This window comes from Herpailurus yagouaroundi, unplaced genomic scaffold (genome assembly GCF_014898765.1).
Source record: "Herpailurus yagouaroundi ecotype Mexico unplaced genomic scaffold, PumYag 142, whole genome shotgun sequence".
Taxonomy (NCBI): Eukaryota; Metazoa; Chordata; class Mammalia; order Carnivora; family Felidae; genus Herpailurus; species Herpailurus yagouaroundi.
In genome coordinates, this window is record NW_024412397.1 from 50,863,974 (window position 1) to 50,890,002 (window position 26,029).

The 26,029-nt window shown below is 37.1% G+C and overlaps 1 long non-coding RNA gene across 1 annotated transcript in view; it reads right to left on the reverse strand.

The window, feature by feature from the left end:
* Positions 1-2,437: 2,437 nt before the first annotated feature.
* The window catches only part of LOC121033116 (uncharacterized), a 45,493-nt gene continuing 21,901 nt past the window's right edge, over positions 2,438-26,029 (reverse strand). Inside the window, exon 4 of the long non-coding RNA XR_005791710.1 lies at positions 2,438-2,597. This is a non-coding gene — a long non-coding RNA (uncharacterized LOC121033116). The remainder of the gene's footprint in view (positions 2,598-26,029) is intronic.

The window sequence follows — 26,029 nt, forward strand, 5'->3', positions numbered from 1 at the left end:
ATATCTAAAATTGTTAAAAACTTTAAGAATATTCTCTTTTTTTTGCCAATACAATTTTTTAAATTGAAGCATAATTGATAGACCTTAAATTTGTTTCAGATGTACAACAGAATGATTCATCATTTGTATATATTGCAAAACGATCACCACATAAATTTAGTTCATATCTGTCACCACATATCATTACAGATTATTTTTTCTTATGATGAGAACCTTTAAGATCTACTCTCTTAGCAACCTTCAAATATGCAATACATTATTATTTACTATAGTTGTCATGCTGTATATTACATCCTTGTGACTTATTTTATAGCTGGAAATGTGTATCTTTTGATTCCCTTTACTTATTTTGCCCTTACCCCCACCCCACCTCTGGCAACCACCAATTTGTTCTCTGTATTTTGAGTTTTTTTTGGGGGGGGGGGGCGGCTGGGATTAGATTCCACATGTAAGTAAGAACATATAGTATTTCTTTCTATGTCTGACTTACTTCACTTAGCATGATGCTTTCAAAATCCATTCATGTTGTCACAGATGGCAAGATTTCATTCTTTTTATGGCTGAATAATATCCCATGGTTTATATATACCACATTTTCTTTATTCATCTGTCAATGGACACTTGAAATATTTCCATACCTTGGCTATTGTAAATAATGCTGCAAAGAACATGGAGGTGTATATATCTTTTTCAGTTGGTGTTTTCATTTTTTAAGATAAATACCCAAAAGTGGAATCACTGGGTAATACGGTAGTTCTATTTTTAATTGTTTGAGGAACCTCCATACTATTCTCCATAGTGGCTGCACCAATTTACAATCCCTTACACTGATAGTGTGTGATGGCTCCCTTTTCTCTATATCTATGCCAACATTTGTTAGCGCTTTTTCTGATAATAGCAATTCTGACATGTGTGAGGTGGTATCTCATTGTGGTTGTGATTTGCATTTCCCTGATGGTTAGTGATGTTGACCACTTTTTCATGTACCTACTGGCCATCTGTATGTCTTCTTTGGGAAAATGTCTGTTCAGATTCTCTGCTCATTTTTTAATCAGATTGTGGGTGTTTTTGCTATTAAGTTGTATGAACACTTTATATTTTGGGATATTAAGAATTTCTTCACTATGTAACATCTCTATGTGTATTCAATTCTTTAGTGATTAATGATAAACTCAAAAAAAAAAAAAAACACCAAAACCCCAAAAACAACAAGGACCAGGTTTTTGCCTTTGGACATCTGAGGAAGAAGGAATTTATGGAAAGCAGACTTATCTCTACAGCTAGTCTTGTGAAAGAAAATTACAAAAGGATGTGGAGGCAATGGCAACATAAAAAACGGAAAGACAAGAAGGCTGCCCTTGGGGCCTGCCAGAAAAAGAGAGAGGGAGTGAGAGAGGATAGAGAGCCTAGAAACTTCTCTGGAATCCCAACACTTAACTTCTCGTCCAGAAAATTGCAGCAATCTCTTTGCAGGCTTCTTCTATCTCCTCTCTTTGCTCCTGACATTTCTCTAGCCTGAATGTTCACTTACCTCTTCTTTGAGTGCCAGAGCTGGGACTAGGGTGAGGCTAACAAGGCCCTGAGGGTGCAAAAGATAAGGAAACACTCACTCAGGTGCCAGCCCTGCATCTCCACTGCCCTGAGAGTGACGGCCTCTCTAAATTGTGCACCCTACATGCCTGTTGAATCCAAGGATATTTACCCTTCAATGCTCATCTACACTCCCTTGATAATCCCAGTCAAAAGTAATTGCTTGTTCTATGTGCTGCCATAACACTTTGCTTATTTTTCTGTGAACTTAAAGCACTCATATCATTCCACGTAAAAATCCAGAGTCATCCTTGATCCTTGCATTTTTTCAATATTTTTTAATGTTTATTTCTGAGAGAGAGAGAGAGAGATCCTGGTATGGACAGAGAGAGAGAGAGAGAGACAGAATCCAAAGCAGGCTCCAGGCTCTGAGCTGACAGCATGGAGCCCAATGCAGGGCTTGAACTCATGAACTGAGAGATCATGACCTCAGTTGAAGGCAGATGCTTAACCAACTGAGCCACCCAGGCGTCCCTGATCCTTACATTCATTCAAACCCACATTCAATCCATCAAGAAATCTTTTTGACTCTGCCTTAATAATATCCCCAATATGACCACTTCTCACTCCCTGTACTTTTACCACTTTGTGTTGAAACTGCTGGACATTTGCAATGGCCTCCTAGTTTCCACTCACTTGCCCTACCCAAGCCCCCTGCCCAGTCTGTACAGGCATACCTTAGAGATATTGCAGGTTTTGTTCCAGACCACAGCAATAAAGCAAATACTGCAATAAAGTGAGTCAAATAATTTTTTTTCATTTCCCAGTATGTACAAAAGTTATCTTTACACTATATTATAGTCTATTAAGTGTGCAACAGTATTATGTCTAAAAAAAACAATGTACATACCTTAATTTAAAAATGTTTTATTGCTAAAAAATGTGAACCATCATTGGAGCTTTCAGTGAGTCAATCTTTTTCCTAGTTGAAGCTCTCACCTCCATGTTAATGACTGCTGACTCATCAGGGCAGTGGTTGTTGAAGGTGAAGGTGGCTGTGGCAATTTCTTAAAATAAGACGAGAAGTTTACTAGATTGAGTGACTCTTTTTTTCATGACCAATTTCTCTGTAGCCTGTGATGCTGTTTGACAGCATTCTGCCCACAGTAGAACGTCTTTCAAAATTGGAGTTAATCATCGCAAACCCTGCCACTGCCTTCACAACTGTTTTTGGAATATTCAGTTTTTAATATTTTTAATGTTTATTCATTCTTGGGAGAGAGATGGAGACAGAGTGTGAGCACGGGAGGGACACAGAGAGAGAGAGAGAGAGAGAGAGAGAGAGAGAGGGAAACACAAAATCTGTAGCAGGTTCCAGATCCAAGCTGTTAGCACTGAGCCTGATGCGGGCCTCAAATTCATGGACTGCGAGATCATGACCTGAGCCAAAGTCGGATGCTCAACCGACTGAGCCATCTAGGTGCCCCTTTTTTGTTTTTTTTTTGGTTTTTGTTTTGTTTTTTTTAATGTTTACTCTGGAATATTTAAAATCCTTTGTTGTCATTTCAATAATCTTCATGACATCTTAACCAGGAGTAGTTTCTATCTCAAGAAACAACTCTCTTTGCTCATCCATTAGAAGCAACTCCTGGGGTGCCTGGGTGGCTCAGTTGGTTGAGCACCTGACTCTTGATTTCAACTCAGGTCATGATCCCGCTGTCATGGGATCGAGCCCCACATCAGGCTCCATGCTGATTCTCTCTCTCTCTCTCTCTCTCTCTCTCTCTGCTCCTCTCCCCCACTTACACTTTCTCTCTCTAAAATAAAAAATAATAACAATAAAATAAATAAAAATTAAAAAAAAGAAGCAACTCATCATCTGTGAAAGTTTTATGATGAGATTCAGCAATTTGGTCATATCTTCAGGCTCCACTTCTAACTCTCATTCTCCTCCTATTTGCACCATGTCTGCAGTGTCTTACTCCACTGAAGTCTTGCACACCTAAAGTTATCTATGAAGGTTGGAATCAACTTCTTACAAACTCCTGGTAATTTTGATATTTTGATGTCTTCCTATGAATAATGAATGTTCTTATGGCATCTAGAACAGTAAACCCTTCCCAGAAGGTTTTCCATTGAATTTTCCCAGATCCATCAAAGAAATCACTGTCTATGGCAGCTATGGCCTTACAAAATGTATTTTCGTAAATAATAAGACTTGAAAGTCAAAATTACTGCTTGATCCCCAGGCTACAGAATGGATGTTGTGTTAGCAGGCATGAAAACCACATTCATCTTATTGTACATTTCCATAAGAGCTCTTGGGTGACTAGGTGCATTGTCAATGAGCAGTAATATTTTGAAAGGAATCTTTTCTTCTCAACAGCAGGTCTCATCAGTGGGCTTAAGATATCCAGTAAACCATGTTATAAACAGACATGCTATCATCCAGACTTTGTTGTTCCATTTATAGAACACGGGAAGAGTAGATTTCACATAATTCTTAAGGGACTTGGGACTTTCAGAAGGGCATTGGCTTCAACTTAAAGTCACCAACTATAGTAGCCCCTAACAAGAGAGTCAATTTGTCCTTTGAAGCTTTGAAGCCAGGCATTGACTTCTCACTAACTGTGAAAGGCCAAGATGGCATTTTCTTCTGATAGAAGGCTATTTCATCTGCACTGAAAACCTGTTGTTTAGTGTAGCCACCTTCAGTAATGATCTTAGTTAGATCTTCCAGATAACTTGGTATGGTTTCTACATCAGAATTTGTTGCTTCACCTTGCACCTTGATATTATGGAAATGGCTTGTTTCCTTAAACCGTATGATCCAACCCTGCTCTCTTCCAACTTTTCTTCTGGGGCTTCCTCACCTCTCTCAGCCTTCTCAGAATTGATGAGAGTTATCCGTCTTGCTCTGGATTGGGCTGTGACTTAAGGGAATGTTATGGCTGGTTTGGTCTTCTATCCAGACCACTCAAACTTTCTCCATATCAGCAATAACGCTGTTTCACTTTCTTATCATTGATGCATTCACTGGGTTAGCACTTTTAATGTCCTTCAAGAACCTTTCTTTGCATTCATAACATGGCTTACTATTTGGCATAAGACACCTAGCCTCTTGTCAACATGCCTTCCTCACTAAGCTTAATCATTTCTAGCTCTTGATTTAAGGTAAGAGACGTGTAGCTTTTCATTTCACTTGAACACTTAGAAGCCATTGTAGGATAGTTATTAATTGGTCTACTTTCAATATTGTTGTATCTCAGGGAATAGGGAGGCCCAAGGAGAGGGAGAGAGATGGGGGAATGGCCAGTGGGTGGAAGAGTCAGAGCACAAACATTTATCAGTTAAGATCCCTGTCTTCTATGGGTGTTTTGTGACACTGCAAAACAATTACCATAGTAACATCACAGATCACTGATCACAGATCACCATAACAAATATAATAATGAAAAAGTTTGAAATATTATGAGAATTACCAAAATGTGATACAGAGGCACAAAGTAAGCAAATGCTGTTGGAAAAATTGTGCTGATAGACTTACTCCATGCAAGGTTGCCACAAACCTTCAATCTGTTAAGAATGCAGTATCTGCAAATCGCAATAAAGTGAAGTGCAATAAAATGAGGTATGCCAGTCCTCCAAAAAAGCAGTCAAAGGGATCACCTCTTAAAATTTGAGATGGATCATATTACTCACCTATCAAAACCCCCAATTGGTTCCCTGTGTTACTTAGAATAAAAGCCAATCTCCTTACCAAAGCCTAAATAGTCCCACCAGAGCCCTGCTATCTCTCCAACCTGATTTCCTACCATGTCCTCCCTCAGCTCCAAGCACATTCATCACCCTCCCTAGGGTTCCTTTAAGCCCACTCCTGCCTCAGGGTCTTGGCCAGTTCAGTTAATCCTACCCTGAAATCTGTTCACCTCTTAATCTTTTTCAGTTCTCTGCTTAAACAACACTTTCTCTGAAAGGCTATATAAAATAGCATTCTTGTTACTGCTTTACACTGCTTTATTCTTTGACATTTTTTTCAAGGTACTTAATTACTATTTATATTTTATTTTTCATTTATTTGTATATTATCTATCTTATCCCCTAGAAAGGGTGCTACATGAGGGTAAGGATTTTTGTCTGTTTTTTTCCCCCATGCTTTATCTTCAGCACCTAGAACCATGACTGGCATAGGGTAGGAGGAAAGTTAATATTCACTGGATGGATGATGGACAGATGGATTCTGCTCTGTTGCATAACTACTTTACACCATTGTTTTACCCGTTACAAGTCTTTGTGGTAACTGTCAAGATCTCACTCTGCTCTAAACTCCCAAAGCATCTAGCATCTAGCTTTGCATTTCATACCTACTCACTAAATGTTTGTTAAATTGAGTTAAACCTACCTCTTTATAAATTTTCCTCCCCACTATTATCCATCACACATAATTCGGCAAGATTAAGCCACCTAAAGTACAGGGAAGATCATGTCTCTCCCGTACTGTGAACTCACCCTGAATTTTTCATGAAACTTTTGGGAAATCTTTTATTTACAAAATACAGATAGATTGCACACATGTTACTTAATCCTCACAATTACCCTATAAGATAGTAATACTCTCTTCATTTGACAGGTGAGGAAACAGAACCTCAGAAAAGTTCAGTATTTTTCCCAGGGTCCATTACCTGCAAATTATCTGATCTACCTGATTCTAAGGATGTGGCTGTTCACACTACATTTTGGTATTATTTCCCCAGGATTCAAAGCCAGATAGAGACAGTATGGTCTCTATCTACTTTTTTTGGTATTGCCTCTTCATTATGGCAGAAACTATTATTAAATCTTAGAAGTATATTCTTCTTATGAAGCCTCGTGTAATAGTGGAAAATGAAAAGTAAGCCATCAGTCAATAATAGGAAAATAATTTTTAAATTATATTTCACTCCAAGGACTACCCATGAAATTAATATCTATAAGGTTACTTTGAAATGCATAAAGACTAAGATGGACTGATAAATGGAGAGAGATAAACAGCATCTAAGCTATGAGAATATGGTGTTCACAGTAAAATATTTTCAACTCTTCCCATGCTTTAAAACGTTTATAATACAATCTGAGGATAATTTATTGAATACTAGGGAAAATCTTTATAACAATGTATTTTAAAACTTAGGAAATTATTTATGAAAATCATTACAAAATCATAAAAAAGAGACTGCCCCCCCTAAAAAAAAGCTAAGAGAAATTTACTAAATTATTAATAGCAGCTGTGTTTGAATAGTATCATCTGGGTAATTTTCCCTTTTTCCTTTTTGTGCTTCTTAACATCTTACAAATGTTTAATGAGCATGTTATCCAATCAAATGAAAAAAAAGTTTTTTTGAAAAGTCAAAATGCGTAGTAAGCTGCACTTTATGATTCTATAGTCAAATTAGCAGGACTTATGGGAGAGAATGTGATAGAGGAAGGTAGATCAAATAGAGACTTGGCCGTGCAACTCCCCACCCCCCTCCCGCCTTGTTAACTATTACCTAAATTACTTATGGAACTGCAGCACTGACTCCTTTCACCAAAAGGCCTCTGCTATTAAAGTATGCCTATTTTCATTTTTCCTTAATGATCAAAAAGGCCATTTCTAGTGGAGCTCTTTCACACACTTCTAGGTCCTACTTCTTAAAGCTGACTCATATTCATGAATCCCATGATAGCCACCATCCACTATTAATCACTTTGTGTTAGTGGAGGCCTCTCAGTCTTGTGGAGCTGAAGATTTGGTAAATACATCTTGGGGCTTTTTGTAAGAATATTTCTGGAATTCTGGATCCCTACTGTTAAAATAAATAAATTCTCTACACCAGCATGTCAGAAGGGAGCTAGGCTTTAGAGCTAAGGTCAAGGGTAGGGTCAATCAGCAGGAGTTTTACAAAGCCTATGACTTCTCAATGCAGGGTAAGTTTTTTCTAATGTAAAAGTGAGTGTTTGCAGATTCTTGAAACAAACAAGGGTAACTTGGCAACATTTTCCCCCCAATCTCTTAAAAAAAAACCTCCCCAGCAGTTATCAGATGGCAAAATCATAAATAAAGCTCTAGGTCTTATTTAATAAAATGGTAACTTTTCTTAGACGTAACTATTGTTTTAATCAGGTAATTTTCCACCATGTATCAAACAGAGCCCATTTAATGGAAAAATTTAAGCACAAAAACTAGTCTCTAAGGCAGTATCCTTAGAGAGAACACTAGAGAATCAACAGGCTATATAATTAATACCCAAAACAGTTATTGATCTTCAGTCATGTACGTGGCACCATTTTGGTGTTTTAGTGTAATATGGATTTACCCATAACTGCATTTTAGCTTGGGCTACTTGAAGAAAAAAATGAACATGTTCTTTAAGTTTGCAATGTATAAAAATCATATGGTTCTTAACAATTCAAAGTGAAATTACACTAGCAAAATAATTAGGTTTTATATAGATCTACAAATATACATTCAATTTACAAATATGGAATGATAGCATTTTTTAATCCAGAAAAAGCATTCTTATCTCCTGAATGTAGTTTTCAGAACATAGTCTTACATGATGTTTCATGAAAAAGTTATTCAATAGTCAGATAAGTTTGGGAAATGGCTTATGCTCTATCCTCATCTTGAAAACTCATAATTCAATCATCATATTAAAAGCTGCAAGAAATTCTATAAGAAGCCAGTATAACTTTGTTTAACCCAATGTTTCTGAAACTTACATGATCAGAGTGACTTGTTTGTTTGTTTGTTTGTTTGCATTATGTTTATTAACATTTTGCAGAACCTCTTTGGGGAAACTTGCTCTAGACTAATGTCCTCATTTTTATAGAAAGTGAGAGCCCAGAGATAAAGTGATTTGCAGAAATACAAATACAGAAATAGTCCTTTATTTATTTAGAGAGGTAGATAAACTACATGGTATTTTTATTTTTGAAATAGCTTCAACGATTTCTTCCTATTGAGACTTTATTTTGAAATATCAGTGATCATAGACCAAAACAACCTAGCCTTGCCTTGGTTTCTGCAGCCAGATTCTTAGTGAAAAATACTACACACTTCAGTCTTCCCTGACTCTTAAATTGGTTTATGTAAATCAAGTAACTAGGCATCTGATGTAAATTAAATTATTTGGGAGGGTAAGTTACCTGTTAATCACCTGGCTATGAAAATATCACTGTAAATAGCTCTTTCAAGGTTCCTTAAGGTCTCCGCTACCCTACAAGGTCTTCCTTGACAGCTCCCATTCACAGTGATTTTGCCCTTCCCAATCAATATGTAATCAAATTCTGTCTTCTATCATTACTTACCTGTCCCTTGTGTATATCTTATCTCCCTAAACAGATTGCAAGCTCCAAGATTGCTAAAACTAATTCTTACTTGTCTTTCCAGTCACTTTAGACACATCACAGATTCTCAAGAAATACTTTTGAATGCCTCACAAGTGACCAGTTGAATGGCCAGAGGGAAATGGTCAGCCTAAAAGATTAGGAAAGGAGCAGCTCCACCTTCCATCTTCTTTCTATCTTCAGTGCAGAATTTTCCCTCTCTCAGCTTTCATGGCTAGCACATGGCAGTCTTGTCCAGCAGTCCACAGTAAGCTAGGCTGCCCTTGCTCAAAGGACTCTGCTTAAACCTGTCAGCATTCCAGTGGATCAGTGAGAAGCTCATCAAATCAGCAGAACAAGTACCTGTCATGCTCCGAATCTGTTTGGAGATCAGACTGGTTTACTCAATAATAAAATGGAAGCCTGGTTTTATTCTACTAGTTTGGACTCAGATTAATTAGGTACATGACCCCAAATACAAAGCAGCTGCTTTCTAACACTCAAGTTAAATGATCTTTCTCAAACAAAAGCTGACTCCCGGGGTGCCTGGGTGGCGCAGTTGGTTAAGTATCTGACTCTTGCTTTTGGTTCATGTCGTGATCTCAGTGTTCATGAGTTTGAGCCCCGCATTGGGCTCAGGGCTGACAGTGCACAGTCTGCTTGAGATTCTCTGTCTCCCTCTCCCTCTCTCTCTCTCTCTCAAAATAAATAAATAAACATTAGGAAAAAAAGAAAAAGAAAAGCTGATTCCAGAGTATGGATAGTTCTAATTATGTCTTAGCCTGTTTTATGGCAAGACCTGAGAAATGTTGAAAAGGAAGAAAGGAAACTTCTATCCTTCCCTGTCATTGATGATCCAGGCTGACTTTAGTTAGAGAACAGGCCTGTACTGAAAAGGTTTAAACAAACCCAGTACCCATAAAGTGGGATCTTCCATTGTTCCTAGGAATATATATATTCAAAAGTATATATATAGCATATACATATATATGTGTGTGTATATATATATATATATATATATATATAGATATATATATGCCTTTGATTGATATGGACCAATATTGTCAGATTAACTCATTCTTTTGCCCACAAACCAATCAATGTGTGTTGATTGTATAGGTATCATGTTCTCAGCACTGCTGTAGGCACTGTGTGGTTATAGAAGCGTAAAGATATGGTTCCTCCCCTTGAGGGATTTATAACCTAATAAGGTGAGATAAGACTAACATTGAAAATAACTGTGAACAAAAAAAAAAAAAAGAAAGAAAATAACTGTGAACAATACAAGGCGATATATATGATCTAGTGTTGACCTGGAGGCCTTGGACTTTAACTGCAGCAGAAATTCGGTGAAAGGGGAAGTGTTACTGGGAGTTTCAGACAAAAAAGAAGACTTCATGAAGACAATGGGATGAAGGTGAACACTATAGGAGGGACAGGACTGGAGGCAAAGAAGGTAGGCTGTCCATTCTAGTTTTAGGCAACATCATTTTGTTAATTCTTTGAGATGTCCCAATTCTTGATTACCATAAGGCAGAATATATATAAACAAGCACACTTTCAATCACTGAGCTATTGCCTTTTCTAAAAATTACCCTTTTAAAAAATTAAAACAATAATATACTATTATTTTAGTGGTCTATAAATAAATTTGCTCAATTTTCCATTTTCCAGTTGGCAGAGTCAGGCTAATAATTTAACTTATTAGCTCTAAAGTTATCAGTTTTATATGCAAATAGTTTATTAAAAAATAAAACAAAGTGACCACTATGTGGTAGGCCCTTTGTTGGGTGCTGGGGTTAAAATGGTGCATAAGTCATTAAAGTGCCTGTCAAGTTTAAATGTGTTGGTGGAGACAGACGTGAAAAGAAAAACATGATTACAGGGGTGCCTGGGGGGCTCAGTTGGTTAAAAGTCCGACTTTGGCTCAGGTCATGACCTCATAGTTTGTGAGTTCCAGCCCCGCATACAGCTTTGTACTGACAGCTCAGAACCTGGAGCCTGCTTTGGATTCTGTGTGTCCCTCTCTCTCTGTTCCTCCCCCACTCATGCTCTTTCTTTCTCAAAAATAAATAAACATTTAAAAAAATTAAAAAAGAAAAAAACTTGATTACAATTATAGAATGTGTCATCAAAGAAAAATATAGAGAGCTATGAAAGCATGTATCAGGGAAGTCTAATCAAATTGGAGAAGCAGTGAAGCAAATTTCTTAAGAAATTGATAATTTAGGCTGAGCTCCAAAGTAGGTAGGAGTTAGGGGCGCCTAGGTGGCTCAGTCGGTTAAGCATTCAACTTTGGCTCAGGTCATGATCTCATGGTTTGTGTGTTTGAGCCCTGCATCAGGCTCTGTGCTGACGGCTTGGAGCCTGAACCCTGCTTTGGATTCTGTGTCCCTCTCTGTTCCAACCCCCACCTGCACTCTGTCTCTCTCTCTCTCTCTCTCTCTGTTTCAAAAATGAATAAACATTAAAAAAAAATTGAAGTAGATAGGAGTTAGAAGTAAGATGATAGGAACAGGATATTCTAGGAATAGAGAAGGCAATTAATGTGGTTAGAGAGTAGAGAGAGATAAGGCTGGACAAATAAGTAGAGCTGGATCATGTTTATCTATTTGATAAACAATTTATAAATTATAGCAAGCTGAAATATTTTACAGTGGTGGCATTTAATTTTACTCTTTTATCACAAACTATGAGAGTTAGGTTGCTCTTATGGTAAAAACAATTTGAAAAGATAAACATAAAGCAAGAGTGCCTTGTTATTTCATCCATGTTGCCTTCCATCCAGTAGGTATCTACAAGATACAAATGGAATTTTGGAATTACAGTTAAAATGATTACCTCTAAAATTACAAAACAGATTGAGAAAAAAACAGATCTCCAGGAGGCAACATAGTGAAGCAGTCAGGTGCATGGAATTTTGGAACCAGCCTTTTTGGGTTTGAATCCCAACTCTTCTACTTACTCATTTTATGACATTAGGCAAATTGAACCTCAGTTTTCCTGCCTTTAAAATGGGTGTGGATTACACTAAAGCACAAGCAACAAAAGAAAAAATAAATACATTGGAATTCATCAAATTTAAAACCTTTCATGCTTCAGAAGACAAAATTGAGGAAGTGAAAAGACAATTCACAGAATGGGAGAAAGTATGTATTAATCATATATCTGATAAGGGACTTGTATCTAGAATATATAAAGAATTCTTAAAACTCAATAATAAAAAGATAAGTATCCCACTGAAAAATGAGCAAATGATATGAATAAGAATTTCTCCAAAGAAGATATACAAATAGCCAATAAAGCACATGAAAAGATGTTCAACATCATTAGCCATCAGTAAAATGCAAATCAAATAAGATACTACTTCACATCCACTAACATGGATATAGTAAAAAAGACAAATAATAAATGTTGGTGAGAATGTGGATAAGTTAAAACCCTTACATACTGCTGGGAATGTAAAATGGTGCAGCCACTTTGAAAAAACAGTCTGGTGGTTCTTCAGACAATTAAACATAGGGTAATAGAGATTTCATCTCTTTTGTTCCCCAGTTCCTGGCATGTAGATGGCTCTGAAAAAATATTTGTAAATGAATAAATGATCTGGAGAAGTGTAATTTCTTTTTACAAATGCAATATAGACTCATAAACCCCACTTTCCCTCAAAAGCACATAAGGATGGGAAATGCCAGGTAAATATCTTCTCATTCCCTAATCCCACTCTGCAGCTATAACCAGTGATCCATGAGATTTTAACTAGAGCAATGAAGTCCAGACAACTAACTTCTTATTTGCAACAGCTAGAGCCACACCTGAACAGATCACTTTTTCCTCAGAAGCATCCTAGAATTTGGAGGTTAAGGAAGTCTAGAAAGATATGGTTAGGACCAGGGCCAGATATGTGTCCCCCCTCTATGTTGCAGTTTGCTCCCCAAATTTATTACTAAATCCAAACTAAAAAGCATAGTTAGATAAATAGTTAATACTATAATATAAAGTATGGTCACTGGTGGCAAATAATCCCAAATTCAACATTTAGTTTTGTACAAAAAAACAAAACAAAATAATATAGTTTTAGAAAGAATAGAATATTTCAAATAAAGTCAATTTATAGACAAAAATGACATGTTCAATTCATTCATTTATTTTGCATCCTATTGAAACCCTATTAAGAGAACACTAAAGGGATTTTTTTTTTTTTAGATAGAAATCCAAGGGTGCCTAGGTGGCTCAGTAGGTTGAGCATCCCACTCTTTGATTTCAGCGCACATCATGATCCCATGGCCATGGCATCAAGCCCTGGGTCAAGCTCCTCATAGAGTCTGCTTAAGATTTTCCCTCTCTCTCTCTCTCTCTCAATCTCTCTCTAAAAAAATAAAAATTAAATTAAAATAAATAAATAATAACAATAAAAAATAGAGATAGAAATCCATAGGAACAGAAAGGAGACAATAGGAACAAAACTTTGGAAGCTGGAAAGAGATGGCTATATAGCAACTTCTCTAGAAGATCTAAGAAAAGTAAGTCCTAAGCTGGCAGTGGGGAAGGCAACTCAACTTAGAAGAAATTTCCAAGACTTGGGAATTTGTGGCGTCAAGTAATGTTGGAAATTGGGACTCAAAATAGGAAGCTAAGTTGAAAATCTGTGAAGCAGTTAAATTCCTAGATCTCCTCGATTCCTTATAGTAGGATGATTGTCTTCCCCCACAAGGCAAAATAAAGGAGGTATATTCTTTGAAGAGGGTGAATAGAGAGTTCCAGGCCTTGGATACACCAGGCATAACTGTAGGTGGGGGTATTATTTTGAAGACAAAGGCATTAAGTGAACACTTGTAAATTGTATGCTGAATCCTATAAGCCATCTTTTCCCATTGAGGTCACAGAACAGTAGCATCCAGATATTAGGGAGGTGACTGGGAGAGCTTCTCTAAGGAAAGCTAACCATTCCAAGGGGAAGTATCTAAAAGTATTGATGGAGAAGTTCCTCAAATAATTGACCTAGCTAGATCATCCTATATTGCAACCATACCTGTGTGCTCATGGACTCCTGTTGACTTCTTAGTGCCCGTGCCCTTCTTAAATTTTTTTTTTAACGTTTATTTATTTTTGAGACAGAGAGAGACAGAGCATGAACGGGGGAGGGTCAGAGAGAGAGGGAGACACAGAATCTGAAACAGGCTCCAGGCTCTGACCGGTCAGCACAGAGCCCGATGCAGGGCTCGAACTCACAGATCTTGAGATCATGACCTGAGCCGAAGTCGGACGCTTAACCGACTGAGCCACCCAGGTGCCCCACCCTTCTCTTAAATTTGAACTCATAACTAAGGACCAGCAGATATTGGAGAAAAGTCACTGACATGAAATATAAAAACAAAACAAATGAACTAAAAAAGAAACTTGGAGAAAACAAAAACAAAGCTATGCATGGAGATGAAAATGTCAAAGAATTAATATTTCTAAAGATATTCTCTTAAATAGATAAAGAAACTGATCCCATTCATAATTGCACCAAGAAGCATAAAATACCTAGGGATAAATCTAACCAAAGATGTAAAGGATCTGTATGCTGAAAACTATAGAAAGCTTATGAAGGTAATTGAAGAAGATATAAAGAAATGGAAAAACATTCCATGATCATGGATTGGCAGAATAAATATTGTCAAAATGTCAATACTACCCAAAGCTATCTACACATTCAATGCAATCCCAATCAAAATTGCACCAGCATTCTTCTCAAAACTAGAACAAGCAATCCTAAAATTCATATGGAACCACAAAAGGCCCCGAATAGCCAAAGTAATTTTGAAGAAGAAGACCAAAGCAGGAGGCATCACAATCCCAGACTTTAGTCTCTACTACAAAGCTGTCATCATCAAGACAGCATGGTATTGGCACAAAAACAGACACATAGACCAATGGAATAGAATAGAAACCCCAGAACTAGACCCACAAACGTATGGCCAACTCATCTTTGACAAAGCAGGAAAGAACATCCAATGGAAAAAAGACAGTCTCTTTAACAAATAGTGCTGGGAGAACTGGATAGCAACATGCAGAAGGTTGAAACTAGACCACTTTCTCACACCATTCACAAAAATAAACTCAAAATGGATAAAGGACCTGAATGTGAGACAGGAAACCATCAAAACCCTAGAGGAGAAAGCAGGAAAAGACCTCTCTGACCTCAGCCGTAGCAATCTCTTACTCGACACATCCCCAAAGGCAAGGGAATTAAAAGCAAAAATGAACTACTGGGACCTTATGAAGATAAAAAGCTTCTGCACAGCAAAGGAAACAACCAACAAAACTAAAAGGCAACCAACGGAATGGGAAAAGATATTTGCAAATGACATATCGGACAAAGGGCTAGTCTCCAAAATCTATAAAGAGCTCACCAAACTCCACACCCGAAAAGCAAATAACCCAGTGAAGAAATGGGCAGAAAACATGAATAGACACTTCTCTAAAGAAGACATCCGGATGGCCAACAGGCACATGAAAAGATGCTCAACGTCGCTCCTCATCAGGGAAATACAAATCAAAACCACACTCAGATATCACCTCATGCCAGTCAGAGTGGCCAAAATGAACAAATCAGGAGACTATAGATGCTGGCAAGGATGTGGAGAAACGGGAACCCTCTTGCACTGTTGGTGGGAATGCAAATTGGTGCACCCACTCTGGAAAACAGTGTGGAGGTTCCTCAAAAAATTAAAAATAGACCTACCTTATGACCCAGCGGTAGCACTGCTAGGAATTTACCCAAGGGATACAGGAGTGCTATTGCATAGGGGCACTTGTACCCCAATGTTTATAGCAGCACTCTCAACAATAGCCAAATTATGGAAAGAGCCTAAATGTCCATCAACTGATGAATGGATAAAGAAATTGTGGTTTATATACACAATGGAATACTATGTGGTAATGAGAAAGAATGAAATATGGTCCTTTGTAGCAACGTGGATGGAACTGGAGAGTGTTATGCTAAGTGAAATAAGCCATACAGAGAAAGACAGATACCATATGTTTTCACTCTTATGTGGATCCTGAGAAACTTAACAGAAACCCATGGGGGAGGGGAAGGAAAAAAAAAAAAGGGGTTAGAGTGGAAGAGAGCCAAAGCATAAGAGACTCTTAAAAACTGAGAACAAACTGAGGGTTGATAGGGGGTGGGAGGGAGGGGAGGGTGGGTGATGGGTATTGAGGAGGGCACCTTTTGGGATGAGCACTGGGTGTTGTATGGAAACCAATTTGACAATAAATTTCATATATTGAAAAAAATATAAATAAATAAATAAATAAATAAATAAATAAATAAATAAAATAAAGATATTCTCTTAAGAGAAGATACTGAATATAGAAAAGAACGGGATGATGTAAAGAGAGCTCTTAGCAATTGAAAATGTGATGGTATAAGTAAAATCTAAATAGAAAAACTGGAAAATAAAGTTTAGAAACTCTTCCAGAAAGTAGAACAAAAAGACAAGAGATGAAAAGTGCAAAATAAAAGTTTAAAAAAGTAGAAATCCAACAAACATCTAATAGGAGTTCCAGAAAGAGAACAAAGAAAACAGGAAGGAAATCATCAAAGAAATAATTCAAGAAAATTTTCTAGAAATGAAGGACATGCATTTTTTTTAATTGAAAAAGCCCAACACTGTGAATAAATATTCTCTGAGCCCAAAGCATATCATTGAAAATTAAGCATAAAGAGAGGATTCTAAAAGCTATTGGAGAGAAAAAGAAACAGGTTTATGCAAAGGATCAAGAACCAGAATAGATTTAAACTTCTCAATAGCAATACTGAAATCTAGAAGACAATGGAGAAATGCCTTCACATTTTTGAAGGAAAATTATTTCCAAGTGATAACTAGATCCAGCTAAACTATCAAATGGGAAAATCAAATAAAGATATTGTCACTCATGTAAAGTCTCAAAGATTTACATGAGTATCCCAAGGTAATGCTTATCTACCAAGCATAGATAGAAATTGGTCCAATTTAGAACAAGCCAGAAAGCTCAAGAAAGGCTTTTTTTTTTTTCTTTCAAGAAGGCTTCTTAACGTTAAACTGAGGGGTACCTGGGTGGCTCAGTTGGTTAAACATCCGACTTAGGCTCAGGTCATGATCTCGCAGTTTGTGGGTTTGAGCCCTGTGTCAGGCTCTGTGCTGAAAGCTCAGAGCCTGGAGCCTGCTTCAGATCCTATGTCTCCCTCTCTCTCTTCCTCTCCCCTACTCTCTCAAAAATGAATAAACATTAAAAAAAATTTAATGAGGGGCGCCTGGGTGGCGCAGTGGGTTAAGCGTCCAACTTCAGCCAGGTCACGATCTCACGGTCCGTGAGTTCGAGCCCCGCGTCAGGCTCTGGGCTGATGGCTCAGAGCCTGGAGCCTGTTTCCGATTCTGTGTCTCCCTCTCTCTCTGCCCCTCACCCGTTCATGCTCTGTCTCTCTCCGTCCCAAAAATAAATAAACGTTGAAAAAAAAATTAAAAAAAATTTAATGATTAAATTGAATATTTGGTGCATGTGAGTGTGTTTAAAAGATTTAGATAATTAGTGGTGACTTTGGCATTGAATCAGTGAAAATATATAGGAAACAAAACAAACAAAAGAAGCTATACAACGATTAATCCTAAAGAAACTAAGGAGTCATATGAAAAGAAATAGTTTCCTGGGGGCGGGGTGAAATAGAACTAAATCTTTGTCTTCCATAATGGAGTTCCATTCATAATGACTCAACCTGAAAAATCATAAAAAAAAAAAGTAGTGTAGGTGTATTATTTATATAGATAGAGGGTAAATAGCAAAATTGTTAGATAAGAGGGGAAGTAATGGAGTTAATTATTTTTCCTAATGAGCCTTATGAAACTATTTTTTGGCTCCTTCAACTATATGCATATATAATATTGACAAAAGTAAAAGTAAAGTTTATTCTGCTGCTATGGAGGATAAAAAATGAATAAGATTTGGACCCTCAAATTGCTTATTGTCAAGCTGCAGGAAGAGAGATACTCAGCTGTCATGTATGAGAGTGCGAAGTTTGCCCTAAGAGGTTAAAACAAAATGCTATGGGAACCCTGAGGGGTGCAAAGGTACAGACCTTAGAGATAAACAATTTTTCATGAAGGTTTTATGTTAGGTCTGAAAGAATATGGGGAATTTTAGCAGGTAGAGATTAGTGTGGCAGGTATCAAGTAAAGGGATTGTGTGAGTAAAAGTAGACAAGAAGAAAAGCTGTTCTTTTGTTCAGGTAGGAAGACATAGGCTGATTTGACGGAGTGTGCAGTGCAAGAAAGATGGGGTGACAAATCAAGCTGGGGAGGGAAATTGAGGACAGACCTTTGGATGACCTTGAATTTTCCATTAAAGCTTTTGGAAGGCTATGGGAAATTGTTAAGTTTTTGGAGCAGGGAATTGATATGATCTAAGCTGTAATTTAGGAAGATTATCTGGCAGCAGTACATGAGTTAGATTGAAAAGAGAAAAAAAGAAGACAAGGAAATGAGAAGGAACCCAATTCAACAGCTCAGGGCAGAGGTATGAGGATCTGAACTTCAACAGAATTGGTGAAAATTGAAAGGCAGGAATGGATAGGAGATAGTTCAGAGACAACAGTTAAACCTGCTTTTAAAAAATTATTAATTTGCTCTTGCTTTTCTTCTGTTGGAAATTCTTCATAGGCACTGTGGCTTTAACTGGCTGATATAGGGAGACTGGAAGCCAAGTAAATCATGTTGATTTGTAGCTTATATATATTTTAAAAGCCAACTAGTTAATAAGACTTAGAACATTTTGATCTTGGTACAAATGCCTGATGTGCTCATGCTTTCTAACATTATATTTCATTTCAATTGGGTCTTTCAAATGCATAGTTACTATATACCATTGACTATGGACTTCAAAAAGAACTTAAATCGTGCTTTACTTTTCATCATCTCATCATTCTTGTGAACCGATGTTATTTTAACATAAATAAGACACAAGCTCACAGCTAGTATCAGAGTCGGTATTAAAAAGCTAAAACTCTTCCTCTAAGATCAGAAATAAGACAAAAAAAAAAAAAAGGAGTAAGACAAGGATGCCCACTCTTGCCACTTTTATTCAACATATTATTGGAAGTGCTAGCCAGAGCAATTAGGCAAGAAAAGAAATAAAAGGCATCCAAATTGGAAAGGAAGAAGCAAAACTGTCACTATTTGCAGAGGACATGATACTCTATATAGAAGAAAGACCTCATTAAAATACTGTTAGAACTAATAAACAAATTCAGTAAAGTTGCAGGATACAAACTCAATGCACAAAGGTCTGTTGCATTTCTATACATCAATGATGAACTATCAGAAAAGCAATTAAGAAAATAGTCTCATTTATAAAAGAATAAAATACCTAGGAATACATTTAACCAAGGAGGTGAAATACCTCCTTATAAAATAAGTTAGCAAATCTCTTGTTTATTGTGGCTGCATCATTAGGAACACTGACCTCAGTCTCTCCCATATTCCTGATCTACCCATCATTCCCAATACCATCAGATAAATGTTTCTGTTTAATATTTAATCACCATTTCAAATTTATGTGGCGGTTCTCTAATGCCTGACCTAAAAAAAAACTATAAATTGTCTGCTTGACATTCAAGGCTCAGGACCTGGTCTCATTCACTTCTGCAGCTTTACTTTCAATGACTACTTTCTAGCACTCCACTCCACTCGAATCTAACTGATCTCTTTATTATACCCTACTCTCAACATACATGTTTGCATCTCAGAGTTTTGCTTTTCAGCTTTTCCTGGCTGGAATTCCCTCCCTTGACCTTTTCCCTAATTTAATTCCTTCCTGTTCCCTGTTCTTTATTTTTTTTTTTTTTAATTTTTTTTTCCCAACGTTTATTTATTTTTGGGACAGAGAGAGACAGAGCATGAACGGGTGAGGGGCAGAGAGAGAGAGGGAGACACAGAATCGGAAACAGGCTCCAGGCTCTGAGCCATCAGCCCAGAGCCTGACGCGGGGCTCAAACTCACGGACCGCGAGATCGTGACCTGGCTGAAGTCGGACGCTTAACCGACTGTGCCACTCAGGCGCCCCTTCCTTCCTGTTCTTTAAAACTGACTAAGATTCTACCTTTCCCATTATCTTCTCTCTCAGGTATGTCAGAAAAAGTTGATTTCTGCATTTGCTAAAGTTATATAGCATTTGGAGTTTGCACCATATAATTTGGCTTTTGATTATCTGCTTTATTTTTGTGTGTGCTGGCTATGACTCCTTTCCAAGCAGACTATCATTTCCTGGAGAACAGGTTAAGTCTATCATGTACGTCTCCTGATTCTCTCTACCTTTACTCTCTGCATTAGTTATGATTATTTTGGTTGCAAATGACAGAAACCCAATTCCAATTAGCTTAAGCAAAAAAGGGATTATTTTACCTAATGTAAATAAAGAATCTATGGGTAGAATAGGATTTAGAAGCACATTTGAACGTGGGCGTTTAAACAACATCATCACAAATTGGTCTTTCACCATCTCTTGACCCTGCTTTCCTCTGAGAGAATTAGTTTAGGCATATCTTCCCAAGTATTAGCAAAGATGGCCAGTAGAAACTTGGAACTTACATCTGAAAAGCTTGGTAAACTCAGTAGAAAGAATGCATATTATTCTCCATTGTTCTAGAAAAAGACCCAAGCCTGACTCTCATTGAAGAGGGTCACATACTCACCATGGAATCAATCACAGCAACTTTTATTAATTAGGTCTGGGTCACATGATCAAGCTTTGAACTGGAGAGATGGTCTCCTGTGGGCACAGACCATGCCCACTAAGAATGGCACTGGGATACTTTTCCCAAAGAAGAATGTAGACATCATTACTTGAAGAAGAGGAAATGATTCTGGGCAGGTAAAAATAGCCAGTGTCTGCCATACACATCCCATCTCCCATGTCATTTAGAACATTATAAAAATCTCTTTCAAATACTCAAATAAGATAAAATTTCTTGAGCTGCTAAATTGTATTTTATTTTTGACATACTATGGTAAAGATGTGGATGGGCAAAATGTGGTATCCAGAAGAGTGGAGAATCATCTTTTCATCCTCCTTATGTAAACATTGGAAATCAAGGCAAGCATAACTTGCAATAAAGTTATATCACCAAATGAATCCTCTTCAATCTTTGATTAGGCAGATTTGAAAGGGACGGTTAATGCACTATAAGGCACCTGAATTCAATGGGCATTTCGTTCTTGTTTCCTGGGCTCTGTGTGAGATGCTGATGAACTTCAAGAATACCGACATTCATATGATGGAGACTTTGAAATAGACAACAAATTTAGTGATAAGTCATAATGACCTAGTTATAAAAACTGTCAATAATTTAGCTCTAATGTTTACTCACCATTATAGAACCAAACACTATTTTATTTCTACTCTCTTCAGATGTTGCCAGAATCCCTGTCCGCACTCTCGCCTCATGAAATTAGCAGAAAGAAGATGGATTTTAAAAGAGAATAAACAAAAAGTTTAATGGGTTTTTGCAGAACCTGAGTTTTGGAAGGGGAATGGTAAAATAAAGGTTTCAGGAAAGGGGGAGGGTTCTCCAGCCTTCCATATCAAAGAGAAACCAATACTTCAAGCTCAGAGCCTGGAATTCTCTTGGGACTCTATACAGACCAGCATCTGCCACCATAATTACAAAAGGTGTCATCTGACCGACCTCAAGCTACAATGTTAGACTAGTGGTGTGAAACAAAACAAAATTTTACTTTCTTAACATCCTTTAAATAGGTGTTACTTCCCTTAATAGCACTGCTGTGCTTGGTGGGAGAAGGAAGGGAAACCTAAATCCTCACTCAATAGCTTTAACAATGTTCCAACTATTATTTTTAAGCCTATACATTTTTTTCCTCTAAAATCATCTAATCATCTAAGCAGGTCTTTCTTAAAGGCCTATAGTTTTATATGTTTTTTTTCCTTTTTCTTTGCTATTATTAGAAGTTCTTCACATCTTATCTGTGAAATTTAAATTTAAGTTGTCTTATAATCAGGACAAAATTAATTTCCCTTTAATTTGTATGGTACCTAGTTTCCAAGTATGTTTTGTTTTGTTTTGTTTTGTTTTGTTTTGGTTGGGACTAAATATCACAGCTAATACAGTGAGGAAGAAAAGATATATTTTATGATCAAAGCTAAGTTTATAAAAAATGAAGTTATGCATAGTGATAATTCTGGCCACAAGTTAAATGGACAATATTTCAGTCTTCAGTGAAACTTTAATAACCAACATTTCTTAAATAAATAAAGCAAACCTCCTGGAAAATAACAGAATATAAGAGGAAAGCCCTGCAAGTATAATAATGAATTAACTATTGCTAATTACATATATATGAGATTAAATATATATATATGTGTGTGTGTGTGTGTGTATATATATATATATATGTATATATATATATATGATAATAGCTATAGTCATAAACTGACCTGATCATCCATCAGTGTAGTACCTCTTTGGGCCTAACATGTGGTCCATTTACCTCACATGTCGTCATCTGTCCCTTGGCATTTAGTCATGTTGGGATCCTGAGTTGCTACTCCCAAAGCTTAAACTTTCATAGTTTTCTCTGGTAGTCTGAGTAGAGGATTAACAACACTTGAGTCTTGTTAGGCTCTTAGAGATCTACAGGACTCTTCCATATCCCACTATAAAAATCAAATTCTCTACCAGATTGCAGCTCTTATATCAATTACTGTGGACACAGAATGTAAATAGTGGGTATTTTTTTTCATTACTAAAAAAAGGTACTTAGTTTCTCAGATTAATTTTGAGAGATGCTTTGTATGTGTTTCTTACTTTTGTGTAAAAAAAAATTTTAATGTTTATGCATTTTTGAGAGACAGAGAGACAGAGTGTGAGCAGGGGAGAGGCAGAAAGAGAGGGAGACACAGAATATGAAGCAGGCTCCAGTCTCTGAGCTGTCAGCACAGACCCTGACATGGGGCTCAAACCCACAAATCACAAGATCATGACCTGAGCTAAAATTGGCTGTTTAACTGACTGAGCCACCCAGGTGCCCCTTGTTTTTGTATTTTAAAAACAATCTAGTGAGTGCTTTCTAAAATTGTCCACATAAGTCCTCCATGTTTTGTTGCATGTTTCTTTTTCACCTTATTGAAAGGGACAGAAAATGCCAAAGATTTGAACTCTCCCAACACTTGAAGCTTGTGAGTTTTTCATGAGAGTACCTACTTGAAAATATTTGGGGGCGGGGCGCCTGGGTGGCCCAGTCGGTTAAGCGGCCGACTTCAGCTCAGTTCATGATCTCACAGTCCGTGAGTTCGAGCCCCGCGTCGGGCTCTGTGCTGACCGCTCAGAGCCTGGAGCCTGTTTCAGATTCTGTGTCTCCCTCTCTCTGACCCTCCCCTGTTCATGCTCTGTCTCTCTCTGTCTCAAAAAAATAAATAAACGTTAAACAAAATTTAAAAAAAATATTTGGGGGAAAAGGCATAAAATAGATTTAAAACAAACATACATACATACTTTGGGTCCAGAAAAAAAACTGGGTTAATACCTGTACAATGACATACTGGCTCTGCGCTTTTAGTTACTTAACATTACTGACCTCAAGTCTCTCAACTGTGAAACAGGATAGTAACACCTACCTCATAGGGTTGATGCAAAGACTAAATCAGTTAATGAGAAAACACAGAAAGTACCCAATTCAGCAACTGACAAATAGAATATATTCAATACATGGTAACCAATATAATGAAGAACATATTAAGATAGGGAGGAAATATCTAAGGCAGATTCCTGTTTATAATGTAGGCTACTATAGTCCAGACAGTTGTCCCGTCTCTCCTCTATCCAATGTTGGGCAAAAAAATTTGGAGTAAGAATAAAAGCTTTTTGGTTCCTTTATAGTTTTACACAAATATTAGAAAACAAATTAATTTAAATTTGGAAATAAAACCCTTACACATTAACCATGATGCTTAAATATTACTTTCAGATAGTATATGTGTTTAATGTTCCTCCTCTGTGCTAAACAGAGAATGAAGGAAGATGTTAAATCAAAGAACATAGTGAGAAATAACTAGAATCAGAAGACTCTGAGAGATAAAGGAAAACTGAAGATGATAGGAATACTTCATTCCAGTCCCTTAAAATATGATTCTCAGTCTATCTGCTGGATCAGACAGTGAAATACAAATGTTATTTAGCTGCAGGCTGAAGGTTGATCTGATAAATCAAGCTAAAAATAAATTTCCAGGAAAATTTAATAGAGTGGTCTACCCTATAATGTACTCAGTAAAGTTTATGTGAGAAATTACCCCTCTTTAAGGAAAGGAATAAAATGTGGCTGTTTCTATGTCAATCACTATAAAGGAGAGGCTTGTTAGATGTTCTCCAACAAAATGAATTACAAAGAGACTAAACGGTTTCATTAAAATAAGATAAAAGTTTCAATTATTTGCAGAAGCTACATTCACAGTATAACAAAAAGGATTATTGCCACAAGAGAAATACTTTCAAGACTCACTGTTCTTTCACTAATACAAATAACCCCATTTTGGCAGTTCTGATCATTTAGAAACCAACAAAGAGAAGAACATTGTCAGTAACGTCTGCTATAACAGAGAGATAGCAATGTTGAATTCTCTTTCCTTGAAGCACTGATTTGGATGGCTATGTGATGTTCCTGAGATCACAGTGTGTCATAGTTCTTTTTGGTATGTAAACATTTTTGTTTTGTTTTGTTTTGTTTTTGTTTTTTTTGTTTTTTGTTTTTGAGAAAGTGTGCCTGCATGCGTGCTTGAGGGAGAGAGGCAGAAGGAGATGGAGAGACAGAACCTTAAGCAGGCTCCACGCCCAGTGTGGAGCCCAACGTGGGACTCGATCTCACAATTGTGACATCATGATCGCAGCCAGAATCAAGAGCCAGATGCTTAACCCACTGAGCCACCCAGCCACCCCATATGTGAACTTCTTTAGATCAGTTCAACTTTGCAGGATGTTCTACCTGAGGTTGCTCCTTAAGGGCTCTATGTAGAATACATTTAAAATGGAGTTGCGGAGGCCCCTGGGGCGTCTCAGTCAGTTGAGCTTTGGACTTCCGCTCAGGTCCTCAGGTCGTGATCTCACGGTTGGTGAGTGAGCCCTGCATGGGTCTTACTGCTATCAGTGTAGGGCCCGCTTCAGGATCCTCTGTCCCCCGATCTCTTTCTGCTCCTCCCCCACTTGCGCCTGCCCACGTGCTCGCTCTCTCTTTCAAAAAATAAATAAAACATTTTTTAAAAATCAATAAAATGGAGTTGGTCTTTTTCCCCTACAGAGTTGAGGGCTCCTAGTGGCCTAGCAGCTTGGGCAGAGAGAAGAAAAAAAGCTGCCTATTGGTGACAGCCAGTGGCGTGAAACCAGGGTGGTGGCAGAGGAGACAGAGAAGTAATAGATTAGAGATACATTTTGGAGTCAGAATCAAAAGACTTCGTCAAAGATTTGCATATAGAAGATGGGAGAAAAGGAAAAAAAAAATCAAGAATGACCACCAAATTTTAGGTTAGCATAATTAGATGGGACTAGAGTCCTTTACAAAGCTGGTAAGAAAATAGAAGTTAATATAATGTGAGTCTTCCTCTGTATAAGAAATATTTTTAAAGACTTTTTAGAAAATTGAGCCACTATTAACACTTTGCTTTTTAAAGCATGTTCTAAATGTTTTCCCTGAGACAGTATCATTTTGGTATATTTCAGACCTCTTTTAAATTATTGAATATTTGAAGTTTCTGCAGATAATCACAATAAATCATAAAATATTTACTATTCTTATTGTAAAAGGTGAGAGTTTACCTTTTGTGAAGTTTAGAAAAAAAAGCCTTAAACATTTTTTCAACCCTTTTCCAGGTTCCATGCTTTCAAAGATAAAATTAATTACATGCTTTTCAAAATTAATACATTTCTTTTGATAGTCAGCAAACACTTGCTGGGCAGGCCATGCTAAACTAACTCATAAGAAATTGTTCAGCAGATTTTGTAAAAATTAATTAGCTTTTGTTTTGACACTTTAACATTTTGAATCTGCATAAGTCTAAAAATTTGGTTAAAAGAAAATTTCAGGTTGACAGCATTTTTTAACCCGAAGATTTAACCAGGCAAAAGATA